Source organism: Halichoerus grypus, chromosome 5 (genome assembly GCF_964656455.1).
Source record: "Halichoerus grypus chromosome 5, mHalGry1.hap1.1, whole genome shotgun sequence".
NCBI lineage: Eukaryota > Metazoa > Chordata > Mammalia > Carnivora > Phocidae > Halichoerus > Halichoerus grypus.
The window spans coordinates 182446166-182467542 of NC_135716.1; the positions used below are offsets into that span (position 1 = coordinate 182446166).

Here is a 21377-nt window from a genome sequence, read left to right on the forward strand (position 1 = left end):
CGTCTGTTTTCGGCTCAAGTCATGATCCCAGGGTCCTGGGATCGAGCCCCACGTTGGGCTCCTTCTCAGCAGGGAGCCTGCTTCTCCCCCTCCCTCTGTCTGCCACTCCCCCTTGCTTGTGCTCTCTCTCTCTCTGTCAAATAAATAAATAAAATATTTTAAAAAATTAAAAAATAAACATGGTCAGTGAATCTCAGCAGTGTATTCAGGCCAACTGTCCCAAGATCATGATTGGTATGACCCAATCATGAACATCCCGAAATACTGTCAATGTCCACAGTCAGAACCCACAGCTACACCCACCTAAGGAAACCCATCTTCCTCCAGTTACCTGCCCTTTGCATTCTGAAAATGTGAGAATGGCCCTGTCACCTGACACTTTGAGATGGACACAATCCCACAGGGAACCTAAGTGTCCACCTTAAATGGCCTTAATAAATGGAATCTTCACTTTAACCTGCAATAATGAGCAACCTAATCATGTTTAATCCAGCACTCTGATTTTATTAGAACTTGCCTCTGCTCTGTGTGATGGGGAACGTCCCTCCCTCCACAGTTCTCAGGTCCTAAGAATGGCAAAGAGAAAACCAGACTGCAGAGGGGCCCCACAGCTGGAAGAAAACGAGGCTGAACTGCCGCCCCAGAAGATAATCTGGAGCAAGCTGGTGGGAAGGGGTCCAGGAGAAGAGGGAGGGGTGGGCCAGTCAGGGGAGGGCTTGAGTACATCTCATGACAGCGTAAAAGGTAGCACACACCTGAGAAGAGCAGGGAAATGGGGACAGAGTTGAGGACAGAGAGTCAAGTAGGAGGCATGGAAGTCCTGCTGCTTACTGATCCCCAGTCCCAGCGAGGGCCTGGCATGGGAGGAGCAGGCCACACGTGTGCCTACGCCCACGTCTGTACCTGTGTCTCTGTCTACCTCCATGTGTATGTCTACACCAGCATCTGCGTCTAGATCTGCCTGTGCCTCTAGCTCCATCTGCATCCACTGTGTGTCTCGATGTCGACACCCGCACCTACATCACATCGACATCCATAGATACATCTCTGTGTCTTTGTCCACAGTGTCCACATCCTCACAGCAACTCCATGAGGTAATATCATTCCCAACATACAGATGAGGGAACCAAGCCTTTGTAGCCAGAAAGCATCTGAGCAGGATTCACTCGGAGTCAGTGTGACTCTAGAGCCTCCCCCAAAGTCTACTGGGTTAGCATAGACTGTGGGGCCAGTCCTGGTTTGCTCTACTGGCTGGGCGATCTTTAAGGCCCTGAAAGCACCCTGCACCCAGCAAGTCCTGGCTTCCTCACCTCACAATTGGGATAACTCTGGGGCAATCCCAGGCGTCTTCACCCCATGCTTAGGATGACTCTGGGGGCTCTATATGGTCTTCCAGAGTCTACGTTCCAGTTGCTCAAGTGGAGACCTGCTAGATAAGAGCCTTTTATTTGTATTCCTCTCCCTCCTTCCTCACGTTCATGCCCCCTGCTGGTGTTTCCTGGGACCACCTCTCAAATAAACTGCTTATACACAAGTCTTCATCTCAGGATCTCCTGGGGGAAGCCCAGACTAAAGCTGACAGTCTAAGAGAGCCTCAGGAAACAATCTGAGTCCTCCATTGCAGCAGAGAGAGGAATATCAAGGGAAAACGATGGAAAACAGGGAGCTTCATTCTAATGAGGGAGGCTTCTAGCCAAATAACCTTTTGATCTGGGAAACTAATGGCTGGCAAAACCAGTAACACTCACGCAATACGGTAAAAAGATCATGGGATCAATGGAAAAACTACTGCAAATTCTAAAAGTAAACAGGCAGGTATAAAATTAAGATACATAATCAATAGTTTGTGTGTGTGTGTGTGCATGTGTGATATGCGCATGCTCACACATGCACACACACAAATAAAACAGAAGGAAAGATGAGGACTCCATCATATATATATACTCTATGACTTACATAATACACTAAATGCTATAGAGAAAAAGAAAATTAAATACTTAGGCATAAATTTAATAAGAAACTCCTAAAACCTGAGGAGAAAAACTATAAAAGTCTACAGGACAAATTAGGTTTCAATAAATGCAAAAACATAACATGTTCTTGATTAGGAAGAGCGAAGATCATAAAAATGTCAATCTTCCCGAAATTAATTTATAAATAAAAGGTAATGACAAGAATCCCATCAGGATTTTTTGCTGGATCTAGAGAATTTTATTATAAAATTTATTGGGAAGGAAAAAACACCAGTGATAGTCAGAAAAACCTTTAATAAAGAGGACCGAGGTGTAGAGGCTAGCCCTACCAGTCATTAACATGTCCTATTTTCAAAAGTATGGAACTGATATATGAATACATAGAAAGACCAAGGGAACAGAATAGGAGATCCAGAAATATTCCCACTTGCATATGCAAATTTAGTATACACTAAAGGAGACATTGCAAGTCAGTGAGGGAAGGGGACTGACTTTTTAATAATGATATTGGCATATGGAAAAAGATAAAATTGGATCTATCCCTCACACTGTACAGCAGCATGAATTTCAAATGGACCAGAGATTTAAACATAGTAAATAAAATCACACTACTAGAGGAGAAAATATAGGTGAATTTCTCTATAACGTGAAAGTGGAGAAAACTTCCTAAGCATGATTAAAAACCCAGCAACAACAGGTGAAAGACAGATACATCGGAGAACATAAACATAAAACTGCCAGACTGTATTCCAACAGGGCAGTGCCATTTTACTTTCTGACTAGAAATGAAAGGATTCCAACATCTCCACAACCTTCCCAGGATTTGACATTGTCTTGTCTCTTGGATTACGGCCATCCTCCTGGGTGTGTAGCACTGTTTTCATTTGCATCTCCCTAATGATTAATGGTGCTGAGCATCTTTCCATGTCCTCATTAGCCATTCATAGAAGTTCCTTAGTGAAACATCTATTTGAATCATTTGCCCATTTCTAATTGAGTTGTGTTCTTCTTTTTGAGTTGTAAGAGCTTTTTCAATAAAATCTAGATAGAAGTCCTTTATCAGATATTGGATTTGCAAATGTTTTGTCCCAGTCCATGACTTTTCCTGTTCTTTATGGGTTTCTTTTAAAGAGCAAAAGTTTTAACTTTGGTAAAATTCCAATTTATTGACTTTTTTCTTTTATGAATCATGCTTTCAATATCATATCTAGGATTTCTTTTTCCTAACCTGAGGTCACAAAAATCTTCTCTTGTGTTTTCTTCCTAGCTTTATAGTTTTAGCTTTTACATTTAAGTCTATGATGCATTTTGAGTTAACTTTTGTGTACGGTGTGAGGTAAGGGCCTAAGCTGATTTTTGGCACATGGACATCCAATTGTTCCAGCACCATTTGTTTTTGTTTCTGTTTCTGTTTAAGAAAAAAAAAAAAAAAGAGGCTATCCTTTCCCCCACTGAATTACACTTGCACGTTTGATGAAAATGAATTGACCATAAACATAAGACTTTATTTCTAGACTTCATACTTTGCTCTGTTTTCCATCCTCATGCCAGTACTACACTGTCTCGATTGCTGCAGCTCTGTAGTAAGTTTTGAAGTCAGGGACTATATGTCCTCCAACCTTGCTCTTATTTTTCAAAATTGTTTTGGCTATTCTAGGTCCTTTGTATTCCTGTAGAAACTTTTAAGGTTAGTTTGACAATTTCTGCAACAACAAAAATGCCTGCTGGGATTTTTATAGAGGTTGCAGTGAGTCTAAAAGTCAATTTGGAAAGAACTGCCACCTTAACAATATTGAATCTTCTAATCACTTCCAATCACAGAACATGGAGTACTTCTCCATTTGTGTAAATCTTTAATTTCTCTCAGTAAGACTTTGTAGTACAGGTTTTATACTTTACAAATTAAATTTATCTAAGTACTTTATCCCTTTTGATGCTACTGTGAATGGAACTGTTTATTTTTTATTTTTTAACTATGGAACACTTCATGAATTTGTGTGTGATCCTTGTGTAGACACTATGCTGATCTTCTCTGTATCATTCCAATTTCAGTATATGTGCTGCTAAAGTGAGCACTGGAATTGTTTACTTTAAATTTCCTTTTTGGATTGCTCATTCCCACATTTCCACTTATAGATAGATACACAATTTGATTTTTGCATATTGATCTTGTATTCTATGACTTTGCTAAACTCATTTATTAGTTCCAGTAAAATTTTTTTGCAGATTCTTTAGGGTCTTTTACATTTATAATCAAGTCACCTATGGATAAATAGAGTTTTACTTCTTCTTTTCCATTCTAGATGCCTTTTCTTTTTCTTGCCTTATTGCACTGGCTAGAACCGCCAGTACAATGTTGAATAGAAATGGTGAGAATAAACACCCTTGTCTTGCTCCTCATCTTAGAGGGAAAACACTCAGTTTCACAATTAAGTATGATGTGAGCTGTGTCAAAGATTTTAAATCATATAAAAAGGACTCAGGAACCAACTTGAAGAGGCTCCAAAAATGGGCCAATTTGAGCATCAGTAATAATAGCAATTGCTTTGGGTTAAAACACATTAAATATATTTAAATCCATAAGTTCATAATGAAACTAAAGCATGTAAATAAGAAAACTAAGTGATCATTGTTGGAGGAGGCTAGTGAACCAATACATTATTTTGAAAACTAAAAAAGGATTAGGAGGAAGAATTAGGCATTTATCTTACCTTTCCTGTACCAACTGTTCCTTTGAGTTAACAAATCACAAAAAAGAGGACTTTCTCTGTAAAAGTATTCCCGCCAATAAATGAAAAAGTGACAATTAAAATGTCACCATTTTGCAACCCCTAATAATTAATGAATCATCAACAGTGACTAACATCACAAAAGAGAGACAACCAGACAGGATGTGTCCCTGATAGAACATTTTGTTGTAGGAAAAACAATTTTAGTTTGAAATTATTCAGACCTCTTGATCTACCACTTTATAAGATTCACAGAGGACAGAAGAACATGGTAAACGACACCATAGGGATATAGTCAGCAAAATCCAGATTGTGGGAAGCTCTACAGGACCAATGACCTGGATTCTTCAAAAAATTGAGTGAAAAAAGAGAATAAGAGAATGCTAGAGTAGAAATATATAGATAAAAAAGACAAAAGATGTGTCAACCAGTCACAATGTATAGACCTTACTTGGATACTAAGGCAAACAAACACTGTTAAAAAAAAAAAAAGTATATAAATATATATATATATATATATATATATATATATATATATATATAGCATTTGTGAAACTATTGGAATCTTCAACAGTGATTGGATATTTAATGATATCTAGAAATATTAATTTTTAAGAGTGATAACTGTAGTGCAGAGGTGTTTTTTTAAAAAGAGACCTTATATTTTAGAGCTGTATACTGAAGCATTTGCTGATGAAATTGTATAGTGTCTAAAATATGTTTCAAAACAATGTGTGTGGTGGTAGGTGCGGGGGATGTGAATGAAACAAGACTGGCCATGTGTTGGCCATAGTTGAAAGTAGATGATAAGTACATAGGAGTTTATTACACTAGCCTGTCCATATTTATAGATGTTGGAAATTTTCCATAATAAGAAGTTTAAAAAAAAAAGACGATCATGGGATTTGAAGTGAGCCCGAGGTTACAATCTTGGCTCAGCTCTTTATGAGCTGTGTGACCTTGAACAAATTATTTGATCTCTCTGTTTAGTAGACATAATGCATGCAAGGTGCCCAGTGTGCTACCCACCATGTAATACATGTTCTTCATGACTAATAATGATAACAAACTTGGCCCCTTTTTGTAGGTTTCCACTACCGGGGACAATGATGGTGAGACTTAGGGTGTAATGAAATGGCATATTGTAGGGTACAACTGGAACATTACCCACGGAAGAGGCCATCTGTCTATAAGCACTGAGGCACACACACACTCATCCACCACTTTAAGGCAAAACAGATTTTTCAAATTAGGTACATAGGAGAAAATTGGTAACTGAAGATCAGAGGAGTGAGGTGTTCTTGAGACGTTTTGGGTGTGGATATTAAATAGGAATTTATGGAGCCACTGGGGGTTGCAGCCAAGGCTAGATTAATCCTACAAAAGGAATGGTCTGGATACTCTCCTGAGCCTGAGTCTAACTTTAGAAATCAGTGTGCCCGAAACAGCTCAGGTCCATGGTCCTTCCTCCTAGAACCTCCCTTTCCCTGTCACTAATGGATCATTTCCAGGACGTTGACAACCACCTTAAATTCCATGCAGACGACTGAGATCCAGCCTGCTCCCCCAGCATCCGTGGGCTTCCTGGGGTCTCTCATTGGCCCCTTCCCCTGGGCTGGCCTAGAGGCAGCAGACTTTGTGCAGTAAAGCTCTGATCTGGTTGATCGGCTATTGTTCTGCTGAATTCATATATGACCCTGTGGCTTCCCTTGGAGAACAGATGATGTCCTCGTTCATAGCAAGCCTCCCAACGCAGTGTCTGGATGGCTTCTAAACAGTGAGCCTCTCCAGAGCGTCCCCTTTTCCAGCTAGAACCCAAACCTGGGCAGGTTCCCCCTATATCTCCTCCCCTTCTATTCATTGCCCTTGGTCCCATCCCTCGCACCATGAGGCACAGAGAAGGACCTGGGTAGAGGGAAATGCAGTTCTTGCAGTTCCAATGGCCTCTAGGCCCTGACCCCAAATGTGAAACAGGCTCCTGTGACAAGGCACAAAGTGTGCCCTAGAGCAGGGGACGCTGGTCCTGAGCCCAGGGCTCAATCTCCATTCCAGTGGGCAGTTAGAGAATAAGAAATGCCACTCTTCACTGCAGCCTACACACGTGTACCCACACCTTTCTTTCTGATCTTTCCAACACAGAATGACCTGATTTCAGTGTACCATTAGAAGTACGTGGTCGAGTCTAAAATGTCAGTAGTCAGCATGACAATTGCTATGACAACAAGAGCGGCCACTTGTCAAGCGTTTACAGTATGTCAGATGCAGGCAAAGCCCTTCCTACCCACTTCTCGTGTGAATCCCACGACAACTGAAGTAGGCGAAAACTGTTATCTTCGTTTTACAGATGAGAAGGTTCAGGGCACAGAGAAGGGAATTAACTTTCCCAAGGTCACACAGCTGGTAAGGACAGAAACAGTGAACCAGCCCACCGCACCCTTTCCTGGCGTCTTGCCACAAATCCCTGGCACATCCCCCAGGTATCCTCTCCCCTTCTCTAGTAGCAACAACCCGGGGCACTTCCAGAGCCCACGGTCCCTCTCACAGCAGAACATTTCATATAAAGGAAGGATCATCTGAGCCTGATTTAAATTGTTCCTTTAGTTCTTCCTTTTGTTGCAAGGAGAGGAAAGGAATCTGGAAAAGGAATGTCTCCCCTGCTTATCTCCCTTGCACACAGACCCAGCAAGAGTAGTAATTGATGGCTGGAGCGCAGCAAGGTTGATAGGCTGCCAAACAGAACCCCGAGAAGCCACAGCAACAGCCCGAATCTCATGGACAGGAGCTGGCTTATTAACTTTCAACCTGGTGTTTCCTTCTGACTTGTTTATAGGGTCTTCACGATTTGGGGGACAAGGAGCGGGAAAGCTGGTGGGGAGCATTCCATGTCCCCCTCCCCCCACCCCAGTCTGGCCACTGTGAGCTATTTATGGAATGATAGGGAGGAAAGGGCTGTCAGGCCCAGCCGGGGCTGCTATCTGCCAGATATGAAAACCAATTGCTTTTCATAATAAATTCCAGCTGGAGCCATAGAAATAATAGGGACCAAGAGAAGGTAACACCAATTTGCTTTATTTGATTAGCTCCTTCTCGGGCAGTCCAACCCCAGCTTCTTTTCATTAAAATAAGGGCAAATTGAAAATCGTAAAAGAGGCTTTCTTATCAGGAAACAAACGATTGGGTAGATTCGGATGCCTAAAAGCCCCCGTCGGCTGCGAGCCGTCAGTGCCCGCGCCGATCCCCAGGAGCCCCGGCGGAGGGTGTCGCGACACCTGTTCTCCTTCTCTGGAGTAAAGGTGGAGACAGCACCAGCGCTGCCCCGCAGTGAGTGCCGTGTGCACCCCGAGTCCTGCAGGCTGCCCCGTACCCCAAGGACAGCCCGGCCCACACGGCCAGGCCAGGGAGACCTCTGGGGGGCGGGCGCCAGACTCTCCCAACCACAGGCCAGGACGCCTCTGTGCAGGACTGAAGGCAGGATGAGGGACAGCTCAAGCTGCGGGCACTCAGAGGCAGGAGCCAATCTGTATTTCCTGAGGATCACTACATACAGCCTGCTAACCACAGTTTTGTTCCTTTAAATGGAGGCTGGAGGTCACTGGAAAGACTGCCCATACGAAGAGATGGTAATGACCAGGAATCACTCCAGAGCAAGTCTGCAGGGACTCCTTAATGGTTCCTCTCCTAGAGCTCCCAGGGCACTCCGCTTGAAATTCTATTACGATATTCAGTGATTTATTCAATTAATATTTATTGAGCAGCTATTATGGGCCAGGCATTTGCGTAAGGCACTCTAGGTGCTGTTGTGGACGGAAGCATCCCCAGCCCTGCTTGTGTTAAGCCTGCAGTCCCATCCAGGAGGAAGAGGCCGGCCCTGTGCCCGCCGGGGTGGGAGGAGGAGAAGGAAGCCAGCCAACCTGGAGACCTCCCCCGGGGACGCAGCATCTGAACAGACCTTAGGTGAAGGCCAGGGCTCCAGGGAAGGAGAGAGCAGCAAGGCCAGCGGCCCGAGAAGCAGGTTGGAGGGCAGAGAGCAGGTGCGTGTGCAGGCAGAGGGTGAGGCCAGAGAGCCGGGCAGGCCCGGGGTTGGAGGAGCGTGGATTTTGCTCCAAGTGTGATGAGAGACACAAATGAACCAGGTAGGGGACCCGCACCAGCGGCAAAGGAGGAGCAGTGAGGAGTCTGGACGTTCCAGCAAGTGTGACACAAGACCTGAGACAACATAAATTAACTCTATCGGCGCCACTGCAGGGAACAGAGTGGAGAAGCAGCACGAGGCACACACAGGGAGGCTTTGTCTAGGTCGGGCCAAGTGGGGTTGCCCCCCGAACCCCCAGCCCCTGACCCCCTCTGAGAATTCTGAGCTTCACCTTCGCAGGGCTGGGAAGCAACTGAAGGGTTTTGAGCAGAGAAGTGGGGTGATCACTTAGACCCGGCATGCCCGGCTCACCCAGACTGTGTGTCCCTGTGCCTCCTCCACCTGCCATTGCAACGTGTAAACAGCAAACACTCTGCAAATGCTCGTCAAATGAGTGAGTTCATCAAGCGACTCAGTGGCTGGAACAAACGATGTCCTCTCTTTTTTCTTGAAAACAAACAGAAAGCGCCACTTACACGTAAAGTGTTTGGTCAGTGACAGAGCAGAAGAAAAAAGTGAGAAAGAACATATGGCATCCCCTTTCTTTGGATTCATCCCTGCTGGAAAGAGAATCTTCTATCCCTGCTACTTGGTGCAGCCCAGGTTACGGGAGCCTGAGCCCAGCGGAGCGAAAAGAGGATCTTTCAAATGCCACCAGCATCTGGGTCACGTTTGACCCCACCGACATCTCATTTGGCTAAAATCTGTGCCCCTAAATAGAGCCTGGCACTTCTACAGACCCTCACTTGTCACATTCCAACACTGATATTTTATTAATAATCCAGTGTAAATCTGAGGGAAAATTAATGTGTCATCTCCTAGCAGGAAGGACTAAACATCTCAATGTGACGGTCTGTTAGAGTTGTCATTTATCATTAGCATGCAATTCAAGGCAAGCGTCCCACATTCTGGTGGGAGCGTTCGAGACAATGAATCTCTGGGAATTAGCTTCTGGTCCAATTATTCCTGTTTTTCCCCCCACCTACCTAGGAGATAAATTCTGTCTCGGTGGGAGGAAAAAAAAGAAGAAGAAAAGCAGGAGGAGGGAGTTTGCTCTTCTCCTTCCTGGGTGAAATCAATTTTTCTCAAGGAGACAAGGCAATATTCATTTTGAGAGAAGGGAATAAGGCTGTACGCTAAAGGCCAATAAACGGAGCCGTTCTGATGAAAACTTCCTCAAATCAAATGTAGGGGAACCTCTTAATGGGCTTTGTTCTTCTTTTCCATAATCCATAACTATTAAGAGAAAGATGGGCAGACAGAAGATCCGCCGAGGGGGAGCTGTGTAAACATAGGGCAGGGCCACATCCCAGGGAGATGCCAAGAGGTCACGCAAATACTGGTCTCTCCTGCTCTCCACACGCTTCCAGGGGCTCCCTCTGTGCCAGGTGCCGCTGTTGGGCCTGGGGACCTACTGGCAGGCTTGTCCTGGTCCTCAGGGAGCTGACAGTCTAGCAAGGGAATCCATCAGTAAACTAGTAACAGGCAAGTGCTACACAGAAAATAACCCAAGATAGAAATGCTGTGCATTAAAATAGAATTGTTTTGTCTAGTAACTTTTTTTTTTTAATCTTCAGTGGCAAACATAAAAACGCTCTCTAGAGTAAATCACGCTTCTGGCTCCAAAGCAGAGTAGCCAGGACAAAGCCTGGTTTGTCCTGCCAGTGGGAGCCCAGGGCCAGCCCTGCCCAGGCTGACTGCCCTGTCCAGCACAGGCACAGCTGTGCCCAGGGGTCCGGGGTGGCCCTGGCTCAGACGCCACAGATGGAACCGGGGAGACCGTCCCTGCAGGTGCTGGTCAATCAGGCCGTGTCGCCCGGCAGGGCAGCCAACTCCAGCCCAGCAGGAAGGAGCACCCAGCCCCAGAGTCCTTCAGTGGGCCCTGCTCTCTTTGCGGGGCCCACCACCACCACCACGGGGGGGGGGTGTCTCCCCACAGTGCTGGCCCCAGCACATCTCCTGCCCGCACCCCGTGGGCTACCCCTTGAGACGCTCGGCAGGCTGAGCTGTCCCTGCTCCGGTAGCCTCCGTGAGGCCAGGGGCCCTGTTGGCCCGTCTGAGCCACAGCAGGCCCCCCCTTTCAGCCGCACAAGCCCACCAGGCAGCTGCCATGGCTCCCATTCTGTGGAGAAGCAGGCGGCGGCTCACAGGGGACAAGTGCCTCAAGGTCGCAGAGCTGCGAGCTGGAGAGTCCGTCAGATACGGAGTGGAAGCGACCTTTGCCCCCCACTCCCATCTCATCACCTGGCAGTCACACACTGACTCTGACCGAAAACTTCACATGACCCTCGTGCTAGCTGAACAGGTGATGAGTGCCCGGGGGGGGCCCAGGAGGCCCGAGAGCCTCCCCACCCAGCCAGCTTGCCCGCTTCCTTCCTCTCCTGCCCGCCCTTTGTCTCCAGACCCGGCCCACACAGCTTTGGCCCCATCCCGACCCCAACCCCACCATCTGCCTTCACAGATCCCCACAGCGGCTGCACTGAGGCTGCCTGGCCCACCCAGGGAGGGGCACCCGGGGAGGCTCTCCGTCCATAGTGGACTCCAGGGCACCCAAGTTGGGAGCCCCTCCTTGCCACGTGACCCAAGCTGCCTCTTCATTCTGAATGCAGCTACCTGGGGGCCCAAGGGTGGCTTCTCTTCGGCCTGCCATGTGCCAGGCACTGAAAGGTCCCTCTTCCTCTGGCTGCTGAAGGCTCCCACCACAAATAGGCATGGAGCCATGTCGTTCTGAGCTCAGAGAGGGACCTTCGAGAAGGGAAGATGCTGTCTGCCCATGGGACAGGCCTTGACAGCCATAGCCCTGGCCTCTCAGAGAAGTCGCTGGCACCGGGTCTCTGTGCCCAACTGGCATGGAGCCCAGGGGCTGCGGGTTGCATCCTGAAATCATCTGAGCTGCCCTTCACCTGGGCCGAGAAATGATGACTTTCTCCCCAGTCTCTCAGGCTCAGGCTCCCGGGCAGAAAAGCCCGAGTGATAACCTCCATCCAAGGCCATGACCTGCGTCTGTCACCTCCATCTTGACATGAACAACGATATTCTCCCACACGGAAGACCAAAAACCCCAGTAAACGCTGCCGGGATTAATAACAGAATCAGAGAAATGACCTTTGGTGCAGATGGAAGGGTGATGAGGCAGAGAGATTCAGGGGGATGTTCCAGATGGCAGGAGACAGGCAGGGAAGGAGCTTTTCCATAAGCAATGGCCAGCCTGGGGAGGGCTGCGGGGAGGAGGGGTCAGCCCAGAGGAGCCATCAGGGAGGACACAGGGATGCTAAGTGGCCTCGAGCACCTGGGGCCAGAGCTAGAAGCTGCTGGGTTCCCTCAAAAACGTCTTCCTTCCCCCCCACCCCTCATCCCTGACCCTAACCCTCTCTTTCCTTCTTCCCAGAACCTCCCTTTACTTGGAAAGGGCTCGTCTGGCTTTCTAGCAAGTCTCTGCAACCAAAGCCCAGAGTGAGGCTATGAATCCTGAAGCTGCTGCCTCCAAACCAGGGTTTTGGGGCCACAAGAGTACCAGGTGGTGCTTTCCCCAGGCTGGGGGGAGGGAACCCTCCTTCTGGGCACCAGCACCAGCTCCGGAATCTTCCATGGGGTCACACTGTGGGCGCCCTCCACCTGGCTGCACAGGCTCAGTGGCCCCCAACAACACCAAAGCCCCATCCCTGAACTTGAAGGCCCCTGGGAATTATTCACCGAGGCCTCAGAGGGCCATGCTTTGGGCCCCAACCAGCTCAAAGCCCCCAAAAGAAATACTTGGATGAAGGCAAGAATGAATGCCAGGCCCCACATCTTGACCAATGTTTAGCTGTGCCTATAGGGCTTCAAAGGCCTGTTTTTTGTATTTTTTTTTTTCCGCCTACCTGTATTACCAGTTTGTCTACAATGAGCATGTACTGTTTTATAGTAAGAGAAAAAAAGAAAACTCTCTGTCATTGGAAAGTTGAATTTTTAAGGATACTTATGCTGTTCCCTGCCATCTGTGCATGGGCTTGGTGCCCCTCTAGGCCCAAACACCTGCCCCCTCTCCCCTCCCCATCTTCACCTACCCGCCAGACCCTCCAGACCCCCATCCCTCACCCCAGAGTCTGTAGACCCTGCCTCATCATCTGGCACTCGAGGGTTGAGTTTTACATTCCTGGCCCCTTGAGAACAGAGGTCACATGTCACCAATCTCTGCAGACCTTTGTAAAGCACTCTGCAAGCACCAGGCTTCCATGGGAGGATCAGGACATAAACAGGGAGGTAATGTTCTATCACTGACACCCACCTCCGAGTCCCCCACCCCCTGCTCTCATATGCAACTCCCCTGAGTTGCCTACCCTGGGACAAAACCTCACCAGCCCCCCTATGCCTGCTCCAGGGTGACCTTCAAATCCCAAGCACACACTGTTAATGCCCTGTGAATGAAGCGTTCATTATTAGCCTGGCATCCAAAGCCTTCCACCAACTGGGCTCAGCCTGCTTTGCTGCCCTTTTCCACAAATGGCCTTACGCACCAGGGACCCAGTCCCAATGGGTCACCTACAAAACGTGTATCCTCGGGCCTCTGTGTCACTGTGCAGGGTATCATCCTAGCCTAAAAGTCCCTTTCTTCCTCCCCTGGCCAAAGCCAAAATCCTGTTGGGTTCTTCAAAGCCCATCTCAAATGTTACACTATTACTGCCTCCCTCCACGGAATTAACTATTACTGGCTCCGCCCTTCCATAGCACAACACGGGTCCCTCCATCTGGACGCTCCCTGCATTGGTCCTTGTTTGATTCCAGTGAGTTCCACATGTCTGCCTCCCCGGAAGGCTGGAAACCCCCGGGCAGGAGCCATATCCTTTGATTTGGAGTCTCCTATAGACCTGAAAAGGTATATTAACTATGGTGGGTTTCCCAAAATCTCCCCACTGGGTTCCTAACTCGGCCTGGGAGCAGAAGTGATCTGTAAAGGCCTCCTCAAACCCCAGTAGGAGCCAGGAAGTAAGCGTCAGACACGGGTTGAGAGCGTGACCCTGTGCAGCATGTAACGCCATCATTCCTCTTCACAGCGGAGGCCACCCAGGTTCCCAGAGCCTAGACAATTTGCCCAAGGCCACAGAGCAGTTCTGGGTGACACTGGCACCCTGTGTAGACAAGTGTCACCCCAGGCACACATTTTGACCCCTGCCCTATGCTGCCCGCCCCTCAACCCCACCCCAGAAGACGGTTACAACATTCACAGAGACTCAGAGCCCAACGACACCAGCAGAGTGATTGGAAAGGGTCCATCTGGTCTACCTCAGACCTGGCCGGAGGTGGCTTTCCAAGCAGCCTAACACCCCTTAATGCTACAATGCAGCAAGTCTGCTGTGCGCCATCCCCAGATGGAAATGCATAATCCGTACTTTCCAAGGTGCTCTCAGCACCACCCTCATGGTGCAGGGCTGAGTTGTTATCAGGGGGATTCGTCTCTGACTTTCATTAATTATAATGTGGATTGTGCTGAAGGTGTTTTGGTCAACAGAGACCTCTTTGCCTCCTCTCCCCAGAGCTCGTAAATCTGGCCCTATGGTCTAACGACCATGATGTTCCCCTAATCATGTTACTGCAATATTAATAAGGCTGTTTAATGCAACTGGTTCCTTCTAAATTGTCACATAAAAATTTGGTAAATGTCAGACACATCATTTAATAGAAAATGATGTTTTACTGCCAGGGGAGCTAGGTGGCTGAGAGGATGAGGTAAAAAGCCCAGCGATGACCTTAAGGCAGGCTTGAGGCACAAAGTTCTACCTTGGGGCTCCTGCCTCGGGCCCTTCTTCCCCAGCAGCCAGCAAGTGTCCTCAGCCCACTATGCATAGGACACTGGCCAAGGACTCCTGGAGTGGGGGTTAGGCTCAGGTGAGAAACAAACAGTAGCTCCTGTCCTCGTTCGGAGCGAGAGGCAACAACTAGATTTTCTCGGTCACTCTTCATGGTGCCCCTTATCATAGGGGATGACAACTCCTATTTTAGGAAGCGGAGAAAGTTCCCAGGGACACTGGTCCCACATATAAGCAACCTCACATTTGTAAGGGGTGGATTCCCAAAAGCCCATCAGGAGGTGAGTGGGAGGGCCACACTCAAAAATGGTGGGGGCTCCCCTGCCACCTTCTAGGTGAGGAACAGAGCCTTCCTCGGGGAGAGTGGACCCCAGACTTCTCTACTGGAGAGGACTCAGAGCCCACTGAAAGTCTGCACATTTGATTGAGACCTTTTCCGGAGAGAAGACCCAAGTAGAGAAATGAACCCCAGAAATGGAGCTGAATGTCCTGGGGATCGTCTGCATTTCTCTAGACAGTTATCAGCCGCCTGGCAGCTTCCGCAGTTATACGGTGCCAACCTCGCCACTCCTCTGCATAACCTGACTTCCCGAGAAGTTCCTAGCTCCAGAAATCCAGTGTCATAGAAAACAAATTCCCACTCCTGGTCAGAGAAGTTCTCGGGAAGCTGCTGGTAGGGGAGGGGAGAGGGTGATGGAAGAGGAGGGCCTTTGAGGGGGAATCAAAGATTTGGCTCTTGGTGATTGCTGCACCAGTCTGAGGTGCCCCATTCACCTGGCACCCTTGGGCTCCTTCCTGACACTTCCAGACTCTCCTCCAACCTCCCTGTGGACTGTGGCAGGTCGAGGTTCTTTACGCCATTCCTCTGGCTACGGCTGATGGCGATGCACACGGTATAAATCAGGGCTCGTCACAGCAGCAGCCCATGTAGACAGGCAGCAAAGGAAGCCGCAGTGTGGTGGGCAGGGTGCCATCAGTCGGTCCCAACAACACAGAGTAGCTGATACTGAGTAGCTGGCCAGCAGGGGACACGCATCCACCAAACATTCGCACACAAGAGCCCCAAGGGAGGCTTGGCCAGTGCCTCACTGGTCCTAGAGCCTTGCCCTTGACAATCACCCGACTCCAGGAGAGAGGACCCTTCCCTCCATGCTTCCAACCTGCCGATGGGGCCTCAGGACCCCACTCAAGAGGCAGAAGAGGAGGGCGGGAAACCTTGAGAGTTTTGTGCTGCCATCCAAAATGATGATGGTGTCTAAAGATAAGCCAGTGTACAGCAGATTTCCTTAAAAAAATTAATTTTAGCAAGTGGGAAATCATTTTGGAAAACGTTTCTACCGTGGGCCTCATTGGGAGTGTGAACACACTGGGATCCTCTAGCTGCTGGCTTCTCTTCTTCCCACTGGTTGGAAGCTGAGACACCCCATGGCGGTGCCCCTGCCAACTGGAATGAGAGCCTGCAGACTGGTGCAAATGTAGGCCATCCCTCGGAAAACTCATCAAGCGCCTCAGCCACGGGCTTGCAGCCTGACCTTGAGCAGCTATTACATTTCCAACCAAACCTGCAGCCTCTCTTGCTGTAAAATGAGGCAGGCAAGACCTATGGCCTTACCTCGCAGGGAGTCGGCTTCTCTCCCACTCCAGGAGCTGCAAGAATGTCTGAGCTCTCTGGCTTTACGTCAAGGTGTCGCACAAGTCAAGGTACCATAGAAACGCTTATGATTCACAGTAGTGATTTTAATTAGGACTATTCTCTGCTCATAATAGCCCAGCAGCTCCCTTATCATCGGCTACTCAGGAGTCTTGCACCCAGGACATCACTTGCTGGACCAGCTCATCTACACTCTACCCATCACACAGAAGATGGGATGGTGCTTTCATTAAATTTCTCATAGATCCAAATGAAAAACTTAGATATAATAAATAAATTAAAATACATCTAATAAAATAAAATTTGAGATTAAAAGGAAGCTTGCTTACATATTCATGAATCAAGTGAAAACTCAGATGAGCCCTTCTTAAGCTTCTTATTCACAGGGAGTCAGAGATTTAACATGTGCTAGGAGCATTTCTTAGCAAATATAAGCTGGTAAAGGCACATTCACCTGTGTATTCAGTGAACAAGCATCTATTAACCATTACCTTGCATTACTATTTATTTTGCATTTCCATCCCTCTTTGTAACCCTAGTTAAAACCCTTTGTAACCTCATATAAATAACAGGCACTCAATCAACTGCCTATTAATGTGGCTGTTTTTCTAAGGCTCTAAAAAGCACAACCCCTGCCTTCAAGTTGCTTATATATGGTCAAGGAGAGTCACTTCCTTCATGAAGCCTTCCTTACTCTGCTGGACCCTGGAGGGTCACCCTTCTATGCATTTCCCACACAGTCCTTCCTTTCCCATTTCCCTACTTTTCCTATTTCCCATACCCACCCCCACCACATGCACATTGCACACGCATGCACAGACACCTATTTCATGTCTCTATCCTCTGCTGGACTGTAAGCTTAGTGACAGCAGAGACTGATCCATTTCACTCCCTACAGCCTGGCACCTACATGGAGGAAATGACCAATAAATCACTGGATGAATGAAGCAAGGAATGTATGTGAGGATGGATGGATGGATGAGGGGATAATGGATGGATGGGTGGGTGTATGGGTGGATGGATGGATAAATGGGTATATGGGTGGGGATGGGTGGGTGGGAAGAAGGAAGGAAGGATGGATGGATGGATGGAATAGGTGAATAGGTGGATGAGTGGATGGATGGATGAGGGGATAATGGATGGTTGGTTGGGTGGATGGGTGGATGGATGGATAAATGGGTAGATGGGTGGGGATGGGTGGGTGGGTAGAAGGAAGGAAGGAAGGATGGATAGATGGATGGATGGAATAGGTGACTAGGTGGATGAGTGGATGGATGGATGAGGGGATAATGGATGGTTGGGTAGGTGAATGGGTGGATAGATGGGTGGGTAGGTAGAAGGAAGCAAGGAAGGAAGGGAGGGAGGGAGGGAGGGAGGGAGGGAGGGATAGGTGAATAGGTGGATGAGTGGATGGATGGATGGATGGATGGATGGATGGATGGATGGGTGGATGGATGGACGGATGAGTGGATGGATAGGTGGGTGGGTAGATGGGTGGATAGGTGAATGCGTGAATGTGTAGATAGATGGGTAGATGAGAGGGTAGATAGGTGGGGGTGGGTGGGTAGAAGGATGAGTAGATGGATAGGTAGACAGATGAATTGGTGGATGGGTAGGTGGGTCGGTGGAAGGATGAATAAGTAAGAAAAGACAAGATAAAGGTCTAAGCTGTGACCCATGAAAAAATGTACTGAGAAGGTGGCTGGCAAGGGCAGGGAGGAATGAGGGTATTGGTCAGCAAGGGAAGAAGATCTAGAAGGAAATGGCTCTGAGGTCTTAAGGAAAAGGAAAGATTTGGCATGGGAAGTGAGTTGCTATTTTCTGATCCCTTCTTCTGTGCCAGGCAGTGTACTGGACACCTCATAAGCATCACATTGCCTCCTCACACCACATTTGAGGAAGGAAGGAAAGAAACCGGGCTCATAGGATAAGCCTGCATGACTGCAGAGCCAGCACTTGGTGGAGCCAAGATCATGAAGCCGGCCTAACACAAGCTTCCTCCATAATGCAGGAAGACCAACAGGCATTTCCTGCCCAGCGTGGGACAGTGCTATGAAGAAAGAGTTATCTTATCTATAAAGTTTCTCTGCAGAGAACACAGAGATGGCAGCCAGGACCCTCACAGCAAAGAGCAGAGGGTCGAGGCTCTCCAGGGAGGGCCCTGGCTCCATGACCCCCTCCAGGCCACAAGAGACCGAGCCTCCTCTCCCACCATGCACAGCCACTGTTTCACAAGGGGGAGTGGAGCGGGCTAGGGAGGCACTATGACTTATCTAAATAATATTATGTAGTTGCCAGAGTCTCAGGCCACAGGGAGGGAGAACGGGAATGGGAAGGAGAGGAAGAGCGAGCAGGACAGAGGACAGATGTCTGCTCCCCACACAGGATACCTGAGGCAGGAAGCGCAGGCCCCCCGCAGCCAGCAGCACCCGAGGAGCTGGCCCAGCCCCGCGCCCCGCCTCCCAGGGTCCCAGCGCCGGTCTGACATGACACTCAAGGGACTTTCTCAAAAGCATCATCTATTTAGCTGATGGCCCCGAAGTGTTTCATTGAGCTGGAAATCATGCCTGGTCCATTTCCCAGATCTAACTGACATTATAAGAACCCTGCATATTGTGTCTGGCAGCAAAGCCTTTCAATAACCCATTGCAGTGAGTCAGAGTCCTACCACCCCCAGCTGGGGAGCCGGCAGTTCAGACGACTTCCAAAAGGCAAAGTCCCTGCTGCCTCCCAGGGCGGGGCTGTGGAAAGCCCGTGTCGTATGTGTGCAGGCCCTTGGGGTGTGCATGCGTGTGGCAGGTGGGGGCTCCCAGAGGGCACAAAGCCATAACCATCCTTCCTGACCATGCGGTAAAACTCACCAATTCCTTTACCTTATTTAATCCTCCCACTGAGGCAAGAATCATTACTCCCAAACTACGTACGAGAAAACCATAGCCTAGTGGTTCATGGGATCCCAATGCCATAGCCACGAGCAGCAGAGCTGGGATCGAACCCTGTTCGATCTAAATGTAAGACCATGCTCTCGACCATGAATGGGTGGCCCCATTCAGCGGACCCAGGGCTCTGCTGTTCCACCATATGGAAATGCAGAATCCATAGCCAAAGAAACCTGCACATTTTTCAGTTTAGCAAACTTGAACAGGTTTGATTCTGGACGGGCTTCCTCCTTCAAAAGCTAACAGACTGTGAACCCCCAAAAGTCACAGCGGCCGTACTGCTCTTCAAAGCTCCCTGAAGGCAAGTGCTCTGAGCACTATGTTGGATCCTCAGCGTCTGGCACAGTTCTGGGTACAAGGTAGGAGACGGTAATAGTGAATGTGTGAGAGAGTGAGTGACTGAGTGAGCAACAAATGCCATGAACGACAGTTCTGTCTAAAGATAAAAAATAAGGCTCTGGGAGAAAAAGCCACAGTGTCACCCTGTTCCATCACCTACAGCTTCTCGTATGGCGTCGAACCTTCCTGAGCTGCCTCTGACACTCTCCATGATGGATTCCGAGGAAACCATTCCGTTCATTAACCGTACCGCCACCACCTGCTGGCCCCGTGTGGGCTCTCAGGGCCTCCTGCCTCGGGCTCTCCTGCCTGGCGGGCCCAGCAGGAGCTCCCGGCCAGGGCTCACTCTGATGCCGGCTGGCAAGATGTGAGACAGGAAGGCTGGTCCAGTCTGAGGGCGGGGGAAGCAGAGGTAGAGGTCTTAAGGACAGAAACAACTCCTCAGAGACCCACCCCACACACGGTCTCCTAGTCTTGACTGGTTCCCCCTTGTCTGGGAGTTTGGGGGGTTGACACCCAAAGTTGGAAATGGGGGTATCGGACTTGAGGGAGCAGAAGGGGCTGTCTGGACACTGGAACACAAATTCAGAACCTGACCCACTGTCTGTTGATTTACAGATACCTCCTCAGGGAGAGGAATTCCTTCTCTGTCCAACTCAGCTTCACACCGCCTCTCATTTTAAAAAGGCAGCTCAGACTTAAGTGATGTCCTTTCAGAGAGGCTCTCTGAGACACCTGTCCCTCCCACGGAGGGGTCCAAAGCCATGGAGCTGAGGTGGTTCCCTTTTCTGGAACCCACTGAGAAGAAGAGAAGATGGGGCAGCATCCTGAGGTGCCCAAATGGCCAAACCCATCAGTAGTCCCTGAGGAGGCAGAAACTGTTTCCAGTGATCTGGGTGCTCTTGGGAGCACTCACTGTGCCAGAAAGAAGTGTATCGATCCAGAGAGAAAACGGGCAGGCCAGGATCCATATGCTCACGGGAGGGCAAGACAGTGGCCCAGCCTGCCCCTGGCAGCGCAGGGAAGTCCCTTCAGAGGTAGGCTCGTGAACGGAGCCTCCCAGAGCATTCCAGCTCTCTCCATTGCTCCTCTGGGGCCCAAGAACAGACCCCCACAACCACCAGCTTTTCCTCTCCTGTGAGCAGGCCTGGGTTTTTCTACTATAATAACTCAGAAGTGGTTTATTTTCAGAACAAAGATACTCAGTTCATTCCTTCCACAAACATTCTTAGGCCCCTCTGCATTGACAGGCACTGAGTTGCCGCCCCCAGCCACAGAGAGCTGAATCAGACTCGGGCTTTAGGCCTTGCATGAAAACTCTGTTACAGTGTGGTTGGATGGCGAGCAGTCTCTCCTCGACAGACGGACACATCAAGGCCACCAGCTCACACTCACCTCTGGCAACAGAATGGCCATGGTTCCTTCAGTGTGTCACACCACCAGTCAAAGTCTCCCTGAGTCCGACCCCTAAACGCAGAGGCCACTAGCTCCCTGATATTCACCTGCAGTATCTGCAAGAACAGGCTGGCTCGACTGATGGGGTGTAAATAAGCTTATGGGGGGGATGCTTCACCTTCTTAAGAGAGCATACCTTTTCGAGCATGTCCTCAAGATTCATTTGTGTACAATTAACGAGAAAATACTCTGTTAATAACAGGCTCGGGCTCCCATTGCACTCGAAATTGAGGTAACTGCACCATCTCTTAAATGCTACATAGGGGTCTTCCCGGTAGCCAAGGTAACCGTGGCCACAAAAATCCCAATCTCCCAACCCATGCTCCAAAAACAACCCAGGTCAACAAGAAGAACCAATAAAACCACACACAAC

The 21377-nt window shown here is 48.8% G+C and overlaps 1 protein-coding gene and 1 non-coding gene across 13 annotated transcripts in view; both read right to left on the reverse strand.

The window, feature by feature from the left end:
• Positions 1-21377, reverse strand: part of CAMTA1 (calmodulin binding transcription activator 1) — an 843552-nt gene that overhangs the window by 426170 nt on the left and 396005 nt on the right. The gene's annotated exons all lie outside the window — the stretch shown is intronic.
• On the reverse strand, positions 3943-4049 carry LOC118518082 (U6 spliceosomal RNA). The gene has a single exon (XR_004908437.1). It is a non-coding gene; the product is annotated as a U6 spliceosomal RNA (small nuclear RNA).